The sequence below is a fragment of the Dromiciops gliroides genome, chromosome 1, assembly GCF_019393635.1.
Source record: "Dromiciops gliroides isolate mDroGli1 chromosome 1, mDroGli1.pri, whole genome shotgun sequence".
Taxonomy (NCBI): domain Eukaryota; kingdom Metazoa; phylum Chordata; class Mammalia; order Microbiotheria; family Microbiotheriidae; genus Dromiciops; species Dromiciops gliroides.
In genome coordinates, this window is record NC_057861.1 from 694,319,007 (window position 1) to 694,330,868 (window position 11,862).

Consider the following 11,862-nt stretch of genomic DNA (forward strand, 5'->3'; position numbering starts at 1 on the left):
TTTAGTTCTCCAGCTTCATCTTCTTGGAACAGGTACCTTGATCTCAACTTAAACTTTCACAAGGACCAGTCTATATATAAATCAATGAAATCAACAGACACTTAATAATATATTATTATTAATTACCATATTGATTTGTAATCAACAGGATGGACTCAGGATCCAGATAAACTCAGAAGACAGAATCATTTCTCAGATTGTCTCCCATTTGTCTTGTCCCTTGAAAGGACCCCTGATCTCATCACCATGGAAGGAGGTAAGTGAACTTAGCAGCCCACCCTGGCAAGAAGTAAGTGAACTTAACAGCCCACCCTGGCAAGAAGAAATCATGTTATGGGGACCTTCTCTGACCTTTTTAAGCAAAGAAGCATCTATTTAATAGAAGGTATTTTCACTCACTTCTCTCACCACTCTTGGTCATATCCCTACTTCTCTATTTAGAATTTTATTTTCCCAAATTACATGTAAAAACAAATTTTGACATCAATTTTTTCAAACTTCATGTTCTAGGGGGCAGCTAGGTGGTGCAGTGGATAGAGCACCAGCCCTGGAGTCAGGAGTACCTGAGTTCAAAACTGGCCTCAGACACTTAACACTTAACTAGATGTGTGACCCTGGGCAAGTTCCTTAACCCCAATTGCCTCATTAAAACAAAAACAAAAAACTTCATGTTCTAAATTCTCTTCCTCCCTCCCTCCCCCGCCCCAGTAACTAAAGCAATTCAATATAAGTTATACATGAGTAGTCATGAAAAACATGTCCACATTAGCCAGGTTGTGAAAGAAAATAGAAAAAAAAAAACTTCAGATAAAGGAACAAAAAAAATTCTTCAATCTGTATTGAGATACCATCAGTTCTTTCTCTGTAGATGGATTGCATTTTTCATAAATCTTTCAGAGTTGTCTTGGATCATTGCATTGCTGAAAATAACCAAGTCATTCATAGCAGATCATCTTATATTATTGTTATTTTGTATACAGTACATTTTACTCTGCATCAGCTCATGTACGTCTTCCTAGGTTTTTCTGATAGCATCCTGCCTGTTTCTCTAAACAAGATAGTGAAAGAGAGTGAGAAAGAGTGAAAACTAACCATTACCCACAGGAATAAGTTCTCAGGTGGGAATGGCGCTCTCAATGGAAAGAGAAAAGGATTTCAAGAAAAAGCCAATATCCAAACAAGCGAATTCAATTAAAAGGGTCTCTAAAACAAGGCAGACACCTAAGTGGTGCAGTGGATAAGGCACCAAGCCTGGAGTCAGGAAGACTCATCTTCCTGAGTTCAAATCTGGTTTCAGACACATTAGCTGTGTGACCCTGGACAAGTCACTCAACCCAAATTTGCTTCCTATAAAATGGAAACACACTGGAATGGAAATGGAAACGACAAACCACTCCAGTGTCTCTGCCAACAAAAGTCCATGGGGTCACATAAAATCCAACCTGACTGAATAGCAACAACAACTAAAACAAGGTATAGAAAAATGTTATTGGATGCAAAATATAATTGTTGAAGAGGAAAGAAGTTAATTGATTGTTCCTACTTCCCACAATAAAGAACATCATGTAGAGAAAGAAAAGATTCTGGAAAAATGGCGATTCCCAGCCAACCTGAGTCCACCACAAACACCCCTCATTTCCCCACAATCCTCATTGTCAACCCCCTTTGACAATACCAAAGAAATACTACATTTTTCCTCCAACTATATCCAGATGTGTCATCACAATCTCATTTAGCCTAATCTAAAAATACAAAAAAGGAGATACAAAGCCAAGAGAACAGCAAAATATAAATTTGAAACACCTGAGGAAGGAAAGCAGTCCACACAAAAAGCCTTTTTTTTTTCATTTGGTCCAAATGGAATATCTTTATGAGAACCAAAGGAAATGGTATTGATTTACTCCTAGCTATGTGAACTACCCTCTATTTCAACCAATCAAATTAGATGAAAAAATGAACTAACAAGCATTTGTAAAGGACCTACTAGTTGCAAGGAACCGTGTTAGGTGCTGGAGATGCAGAAACAAAAGTACATATAGCACTTAGTAGCTGTCTGAACCTGGGCAAGTCACTTAACCTTAATTGTCTTAAACATCTGGGTCCATCTCCAGTTGTCCTGACCCTGATGGTTCTGGAGGAGAGTGTGAGATTGGTGACCTTGCACAACCCTCCTTCACTTAAATCCAATTCACTGCAAGTCATAATATCACCCAATGTCATGGTCCTCTTCAGGAGCTAAGAACCAAACAACAACAATATCCCTCGTGCTCAGCGCAGTGCCTCATACATAGTGGACACTTAATAAATACTTGTCAAAGTGACAACTTGCAATCAATACAATTTGATTTGGAGGGAGGCACAAAGCAGCTGAGGGATAAGGAAAATCCTCACATTGAAGGTGGCAGTTGAGCTGAGCTTTTAAAAATTTTCCATTTACTTATTTTTAATTTATGGAATAAAATAAGCATTTCCATAACATAGTATAATAAGGGAGATGATTGCAAATGAGAATGAAAATCTATTATGTTCAACTTGCTATTCCTTTTAAACATATTATAAAATTATCATGGAAATTTCTCTTTTTTCCTTTTTGTTCCCTCCTTCCTTCCCTCCTTTGGTTCTCATAAAGATATTTATTCCATTTGGACCAAATTTTTTAAAAAAGCTTTATGTGTGAACTGTTAGGGTTTTTTTAAGCCTTGAACCCATTAAGCCAGGAAAAGGACCAGCTTCTCCTTTTACAAAGCATCACAAATTAAGCTAATCTTCCTCCACATCATGTTATTTTACTAATATATCATTCTTCAGACCATTTTTAGGAGAGTTCAATGCCATACAATAGTTACAGCAGTATGGATATGCCCGAGGGCCTAGAATTGGCTGTAAGAAACAAGAAAACTTTATCTTAGCTTTGATCAACTCTCCATCACAAGGGCTCCCTCATCCTCAGGAGTCATTCAATACATAATTCCAGAATCGAGGGATCTCCCACAGCCTAAATATGCTTCATCCTGGTACTTAGCACTGGCCTCCAGACATGGAGAATCTCTGATTCAGCTCTCTGTGTGGTGTTTTTATTTACATTATTAGAATCATTATGTATATTGTTCTTTTTCTTCTCTCTACATCAATTCATACAAGTCTTACAGGTATTCGAGTGGAAGAGGTGGGTGGATAAAGGAGGTGACATGGCAGATCTTGCTCTTTATATTTTTGTTAAAATTTTCTGTAAAATTCTCTCTCTCTCTCTCTCTCTCTCTCTCTCTCTCTCTCTCTCTCTCTCTCTCTCTCTCTCTTCTCTCTTTGTCTCTCTGTCACTCTCCCTCTCTGTCTGTCTCTGTTTTGGTCTCTCTGTCTCTCTGTTTCTCTTTCTCTGTTTGTCTGGCTCTCTCTGCCTCTCTGTCTCTGTCTCTGTCTCTCCCCCCTCCCTTCTTTCTCCTTGTTCTTTACCTCCATATGGTACACTTATCTGTTTTTTGAGGTAGAGGGGATGAGAGAAAGGCTTAATCCTGACCTTTTTTTTTACCCCCACCATCTTGCTAGAAATCCCCTGTGTCATTCTCTAGTCTCAACATTTAGTAAACAAAGGAAAAATTAAGACTCTGTGCTGCCAAGTCTAAGACTGGACTTCCAGCCTTCTGACCCCTACTCTAAAATTCTTTCCACTCCATCACACCGATGTCTACTCTGGAGTTTCTCAGATAAACACCAGATGGTGTCATCTGCCAAGTGTGTTGTCCAACTACATCCACACTACAGGGGAGCCTAAGAGAACAGAATACCCCTGTAACTCCTAGTAGGCATCCTATGATGGGCATCTTTCTTCTGCTGTCCTTTCCCTGGCTACACTGTCCTCCTGGTTTTTTGCATAACTTTCCAATTCCCTTCTCTTCCCTGCCCCTACATAGTGCCAGAGTACTCCAGCACCCTACCATGTGCCAGACACTGTACTCAGTGCGTTTATAAATATTATCTCATTTTGTCCTTATGACAATCCTGGGAGGAAGGTGCTATTATTTCTCCTATCTTACATTTGAGGAAACTGAGAAAAATGATGGTTAAATGTCTTGTCCAGGGTCACACAGTTAGTAGCTGTGGCTAGATTTGAACTCAGGTCTTCCTGATTCCAGGTGTAGTGTTCTCTCCATTGCACCTCCAGGTGCAGTGTTCTCTCCATTGCACCACCAGCTGCCTGCATAATGGAATACAATGGCATTAACTCATATTTGCAGAGATCCTCTCCCACATATTAATTATCTCCCTTGATCCTTAGAGTAACCTACAGGTGATGGCTTCATTATCCCCAATTTTGCAACAAAGCTGTTAAGATCTCGAAAAAGAGAAAGGACCTGTCCAAGTTTAAACAAATAAGAATCAGTGGAGCTGGTCTCAGGTGACTTTAGATCCTGACCCTATATTCAGTGAGAATTTTCTCCAATATAATATGTAGGGATATGAGTTTGGGAGGAGATGAGGCAGGCAGCATGGGACAGAGCTCTATATCGGGAGACAGAATCTGGGTTCAAATATCCATTCTGCCACTTATTACTCTTGTGACTCTGGCTCAGTTATTTAACCTCTCTGGAGCTCAGTTTCCTCATCTATTAAATTAAGAGGCTGAACAAGTTTATCTCTAAAGTCCTTTCTAGGTATAAATCTATGATCTTCTTTTTCCTTGGTAACTGGAGTGCGTTAAAAACCAGGTCGGGGGAGGGAGGAGCAAAATGTCCCTGTGTGTCTGAGAGTAAAGTAGGAAAAAGAGAGAGAAGGGACTCTCTGGCAATAGGGGTGAAGGGTGGAGAGAGGAGGGGAAAGCCCAGGGCTCCTTAACTTATAAATTCTAGGGCAGCTACTTCCAGGAGCTGCCGTCCTTCCGGGAATTATAAGACTTCTCAAAGATATTGATATCTATCTTTTGCAATGTGTAGGCTAGACTAGGTATTGCTCTGTTTATGTATGAGGAAATGTCTGAAGTTATGCAAATTGGGTAGTAGTGAGTGGCCTAAGATGCAAATTCCGTGGTTCCACAAAGATCATGGAAATTCTGAGAGTTCAGGAGGGAGAGTCTCCAACTCTTAACAAAGAACCATGGGGCCCTTTTAGTGCCTCTGAAAATCAGTCAATCATCAGTTATTTATTCACATAGTGCATGTGATAAGTGTACAAGATTTAGAGGCAGAGAACCTTAGTTCAAATCCTGACTCTGCTACTTAGTACCTCTGTGACTGGACAATTCTTTTTAGCCTTCAATTCCCTCATCTGTAAATTGATAGGGTCGGACTAAGGACATTGCCTCTAGCATCTTCAGCTTTAAAGCTATGGGTCTGGGATTCTAAGTACTGACTTGTTCTCAGTACAGTGAGTGCACTGTCTGGGATACCAGTAAACCTAAGTTAGGATTCCTCCCCTCAGGCATCTTATAATCTAGTTGGGGAGATAAGATATATATATATATATATATATATATATATATATATATGTGTGTGTGTGTGTGTTTGTATATGCATATGAGACAATGAGTTGAATAATAAAAGACAGGAAGTACACTTTATAAATGAAGCCTTTTCTAATCCCTACAAATTGCTAGTGCCCCAACCCAAAAGTTATTTTCTTTTTCTTTTCTTTTCATCTTGAAAATGTTTATCTGTACAAATCATCTTCCTCAATCAAACTATAAACTCATTGAGGGCAGGGACTATTTTCATTTTTTTAGTCTTTGCATCCGTAGTGCTTAGCCCAGTTCCTGGCACATAATAGGGATTTAATAAATACTTGTTGATTGATAATAAAACACTGAATTTTCTACTCTAGACTAAAAGTGCTTCAGAAAAAGAGAAGTGAGAACAGCAGTGGTCAGGGAAGGCTTCCTAGACATATCAGGACTCAAACTGGAAATGAGAGGATAGGGAAGACTCAACCAGGGAATGGAGATGATAGAGGAAAGTGATACAAGACAAATATGATTGAAAGCATGGGTATGAGTATAATGCGTTCATGGTACAGTGAGTGATTCAGCCTGATTAGAGCAGAGAATCTAGGTTAGTAATAGTGGGAAACAAAGCCTGGTTACAGAGGATCTTGAGAGTTATAGAGTTTAAACTCTACAGGGTAGGAAATAAGGAACCACTGGAGAATTTTTGAAGACAAAAAATGATAATAAACCTGGGAAATTACATTTAACTATCCTGGACTTCAGCTTATTCTTCTATAAATTAAAGACATTAGAATAGATGATCTCCAACATCACTTCTTTTTGGGGGGGGGGTGGGGAGTGAATTCTTTATTTGTAATTGTGGCCAGAGTTCCACAACGTGTGGTCCAAAAGAAAGGTGCTACCAGTCCAGTCTCTGGAATAGAACCACGGCACAGCCTCTCCTCAAGCCCCTCAACAAACAGAATACAAAGGTTTCTTGCCAGCCAATAGCTTCAGTGTTGTGCTGCCCAAGCTGTCAAGCTCCCCAAAGAGGAAAGGGATAGAGGGGAAGGTACAAGAGGATGCTGTGAAGCCTGGAAGATAAGACAGGTGGTCCCTGTACCAGGTGAGAAAAGGTATTTAAAGGAAGGGATGGGTCTCAGGTTCTGCTGCTCTCCATCCCCTCCCTGTCCCGCACTAGAACTTAAGAGGCACTAGTAGTAAGGTTAGCTGTAAATTTCCTTGTGGCTCAGGGTGGGCAATGAGGATGAATGGAGTGAAGGAAGACTTGATTTGAAAGTAGGTAGTTCTCTGATCTGGACTAGATCCTGGGTCTTCAAGATTCAGGAAAATGAGTTCACCCTCATGTCTGGGCCCAGGCTGTGTGGCAGCAAAGACACAATACATGTCCATCCAAAGGAAAACAACCATTCTCATCATCCTCAATTGACAGGGGTTTCCCACAGCTCTCACACTTGTAACATTTCCTGTGGAAGTTTTTGTCAAGAGCTACCACTCGGACAGTCTCATCTTGGCCAGGTTCAGGCATGATGGATTCAGCACAAACAGAGCAGTGTGGGGCATACTGCTGGTGATAGGGACAAAGTGGGGCCGGTTGGCCTGGTCCCTGATGAAGAAGGTCCCTTCCAAAGGGCAGGCACAGACCACACAGGTGAAGCATTGGGGATGGAAGGCCCAGCCTTCGGTCCTCAGCATCCGTTCAGTGATAGGCTGGCTACACTTCCCCAGGGTATTCTCATAGCCTTGCTCACAGTGAGGTGCCCCTTCAAGGCTATAGAACTGCTGCCCCTGCAGCTGCCACTCACACTGGTGGCTTGTGAAACATGTGACATGGAATTGATGCCCAAGTGCCCAGACTGCAGGCTGGGAGCACCCCAGGGCCTGGTGTCACTGACCACAGTACTCACTGGTGGGGAGCTTGTTACTGGATGGCTGCTCCATATCCCTCATTAGCTGTTGGGTCAACTCTTCCAGCTCTTCCACCTCCCGAAGAGTCAGAGGTCCCGGGGCCCCAGGAGGGCACACCTGGTCCTGAGCAGGCGGGGCACTGGACGTTGCTTCTCCTGAACACGGGGCTTCTCTCTCTGTTGAACATGGGTGAAACTGGGAGGCTGAGGCTGCTGAGGTTGAGATCCTGTACCAGTGTGGGGGGAAGGACCACCCTTCTTATGAGGGGGACCCCCAGGTGCCAGAGGACTAAACTTAGGGGTTACAGGAGTGAATTTGGGGCCACAGCATTAAACTTTGGGCTGGGGGCTGGGGTTGAGACTGAGGCTGAGGCTGGGGCTGGGGCTGGGGCTGGGGATGGAACTACAGATGGAGCTGCAGCTGGGGCTGAAGCCGGAGGCAGAGCTGGAGGTGGGGGACCTCAAGGCTGTATGGTTGAAGTCTTAGCCACAGATACAGAGTGGGACTGAAGAGGGCCGGCAGAAGTCAACCAAGGAGTAAGAGGTGTTGTGCCTGAAGTTGCAGCTGGGACGCTTGGCTTGGGAGGGAATTGGGGGACAGCTGGGGGAGGCACAGATACAGATGAAACCCTGGGTTTGAAGGGATCATTCTGGGTGATGTCATCCAACGGGGAGGAGAGAGAATCCATCTCCAGGTCAATGCTGCTCACCTTTCCTCTGGGCTGAGGGGTTGGTACTAGAGGTTCGACCCCCACTTTTTCTTCCAGAGGAGGTGGAAGGGAAGGGAATGTCTCTTCTTCTGGAGCAGGGGGGAATGGTTCCTCAAATGGGGGAGGGGGTGGTGGGAAGGGTCCTCCCAGAGAAGCCTCTCCATCATCCCCAGGTAGCAGTGGAGGTGGTGGCAGGGGGAAATCTTCCAGGGATGAGGGAGGAATTTCTCCCACCTTGCCCATCTGTGCCCTCTGGGCCCCGGGCCTTGAAGGGGTCTTTGCAGCCTCAGCCCGGAAAGGGTTCACTTTGGGTTTGGGGGCCATGACTGGGGCAACCTTCTGTGGGGCATAGAAGGCAGGAGCCGATAGGGAGACAGAGATGACAGGTGGGGGACTGGGGACTGCCATGTGGAGGCCGAGCCGGAGGAAAGGCCACAGTTACACAGAGCCCAAGAGGGTAAGGCTCAATGGATGGATGAATGAATGAATGGCTCAGCCTGCAGGGTCTGGTACCCCCAGCCCCAGGACAAAGAAGGGTCCACAGCCCCCATCCCCACCTTACATTTTCGGTAGCTGCCTGCTTGTCCCCCCCCACCCCTTTTTAACCATGGAGCTCTCCAAACATCACTTCTTAATGACTCTGAAATATTATGGTATAAACCATTTTGATGAAAGAGACCAACTCTGACTTTACTCACCCAACCTACATGTAATATAAATGCAGCTACAACTAACATGAAATGGCTGCACCTAGTGTGGTATGGGTGGATCAATACCTGACCTGGCATCTGGAAAGCCCCACTCCAAATCTCTAGAAGGAGATTTAGATCTCTACCTTTAAAGGAGAGGAGGAGAAGGGCCTTCCTTGGATGTACTGACAGTTACCCTGAGAGGGAGGATCCAAGACAAGTGTCTGGGTAATCACTTCTTTACTCTTCTATCTCTAAGAGAGGTATTGGGCTAGAATTGCACCTATCTACTATAGCTCAAATATTGGCAGTGTATAGGAAATGAGGATTTTTTAGGGGTACAGAACAAAATCCACTTTCCCTAATTTCTCTAATGGGGAGAGAAACTAGCAATTTACCCTAGCCAGTTTTGCTGCCTTCCACCCAAATCCTCATTGCACAAAAACATTTTTGGTTACTAATAACAAACACATTTATCCCAAACAGTAAACAGCACTTGGAAAAGTTATGTAGATTAGAGTAGCAAATAGAATGCATAATACTACAAGAGGTCTAGGTGCAGGTGTGAGATAAAAATCAAGTAAGAGAGAGAGAGAGAGAGATTGAGAGAGAGAGAGAGAGAGAATGCTCCCCCCCAGGGAAGTCTGTTCTTAGTCTGCAGGAGCTTTAAGAGATGGTAATTAAGGGGTATAGTAGAGGCTAATTTCCTCCTTTCTTCATCTCTGGGCCTTCCATTAGCTATTGAAAAATGTAGGGGCAGCTAGGTGGCGCAGTGGATAGAGCACCAGCCCTGGATTCAGGAGGACCTGAGTTCAAATCCGGCCTCAGACACTTAACACTTACTAGCTGTGTGACCCTGGGCAAGTCACTTAACCCCAATTGCCTCACCAAAAAAAAGAAAAAAGAAAAAAAAGAAAAATGTATGCCTTCCTGATTATGACTCCAGAAATCTCTCCACATTTATGCAGTGTTTTGCTTAGCCAATCTTCCACTGTATATACAGTAGGCCTTCAAAGAGCATCTCTAAGCTTAGGTAGGAGCGGGGTTATAAAAGAAATATTTAAAGAATATGCATGTGGATATCAAATGGATTGGAAGGTGAAGAGGCTAAAGATAAATCCAGGCTTCCAAGGAAAAAAAGAAAGGGGCAGATAGGCCTTTAGTCGACCCCAGAAGTGGTTTTAACTAGCAAAACCTCATGTCTACCCAGCTCTGTCCTCCAGTTAATTTGAAAAACAGAACTATAAGTCAACGCTCTCAGAGTTTTTGCTCTATTGAGCCTAGAATGTGTCTTTTGTTACCTTTCCTTTGTCCCAAATTGCTTTTGGACAACTATTATCATTAGAATGCTCTTTTCCTTAGCTGAACACGTTGTGGTATATGAATGTAATGGAATACAATTAGACTATAAGAAGTCATGAGCAGGCAGATTTCAGGAAAACCTGGAAAGACTTACATGAACTGACACTGAGTGAAGTGAGCAGAAATGGGAGAACATTGATTGTACACAATAACAGTACAATTGTGCAATGATCAACTATGATGAACTAAGCTCTTCTCAGCTATGCAATGAGCCAAGACAATTTAAAAAGACTCATGATGGAAAATGTTCTCCACATTCAGAAAAAAGAACTGTGGAGTCTGAAGTCAAATCAAAGCAAACTATTTTAACTTCTGTTTTGTGTTTGTTCTTTCTTGTGGTCTTTCCCTTTTGTTCTGATTTTTCTTTCACAACATGACTAATTTGGAAATATGTTTAACATGACTTCACATGGTTGTACATATATTACCTATATCAGATTGCTTGCTTTCTTAGGAAAGGGGTAGAGAAGGGATAAAGGAAGTACATTTTGGAACTAAAAAAAAAATCTTATAAAAGTGAATGTTGAAAAAAGCTCAAGGATATGAAGGAAATCAATGGATAAAATGTGAAAGAAGGTGGTCTAGCAGTGGCAGATCTCAAACTGTATTATAAAGTGGTAATTATCAAAATAATCTGGTTCTGGCTAAGAAATAGAGATGTGGATCAGTGGAATAGAATAGGGACACTATAGTAAATTACAATAGTAATCTAGTATATGATAAACCCAAAGATCCAAGCTTTTGGAACAAAAATTGCTGGGAAAACTGGAATACAGTATAGCAGAAACTAGATATAGGCCAGCATCTCACACAGTATGCTAAAATAAGGTCAAAATGGATACATTGATGTACACATAAAGGGTGAAACCATAAGCAAATTAAGAGAGCATGGTAGGTTTATCTGTCAAATTTACGGAAAGGGGAAGAATTTAGGACCAAAGAATATAAAGAGAACAATACAAAATGTAAAATTAAGCTTTTGCACAAACAAAACAAATGTAACCAAGATTATAAGGAAAGCAGAAAACTGGGAAAGAATTTTTGAAACAAGTATCTCTGATAAAGGGCTCCTTTCTCAACTATATAGAGAACTGAGTCAAATTAATGAAAATGCAAGTCATTACTCAATTGATAAATGGTCAAAGGATATGGGCAGGCAGTTGTCAGACAAATCAAAGCTATCTGTAGTCATATAAAAATGCTCTAAATCATATTTGATTAGAGAAATGCAAACTCAAACAACTCTAAGGTATCACCTCATACCCATCAGAGTGGCAAATATGACAAAAAAAGGAAAATATTGCATGTTAGAGGGGATGTAGGAAAATTGGGACACTAATCTACTGTTGGTGGAGTTGTAAACTGGTTCAACCATTCTGGAGAACAGTTTAGAACTATGCCCAAAGGGCTATCAAACTGTGCATACCCTTTGATCTGGCAATACCGCTGCTAAGTTTATATCCCAAAGACATCCCCCAAAAGAGAAAAAGACCTATTTGTGCAGAAATATTTATAGCAGCTCTTTTTATGGTGACTAGGAATTGAAAATCAAAGGAATGCCCATCGATTAGGGAATGGCTAAATAAGCTGTGATGTATGATGATGATGGAATTCTACTGTAAGAAATGACAAGCAGGATGATTTCAGAACAGCCTGGAAAGACTTATATGAACTGATGTATAGTGAAGTGAGCAAAACCATGGGAATGTTGTGCATAATGACAGGATTATTGTTTAATGAAAAACTGGGAATGACAACCA

General features: G+C 42.0%; 1 pseudogene; it reads right to left on the reverse strand.

The window, feature by feature from the left end:
- Positions 1 to 6,776: 6,776 nt before the first annotated feature.
- On the reverse strand, positions 6,777 to 8,459 carry LOC122737088 (annotated as a pseudogene).
- Between the last annotated feature and the right edge of the window lie 3,403 nt (positions 8,460 to 11,862).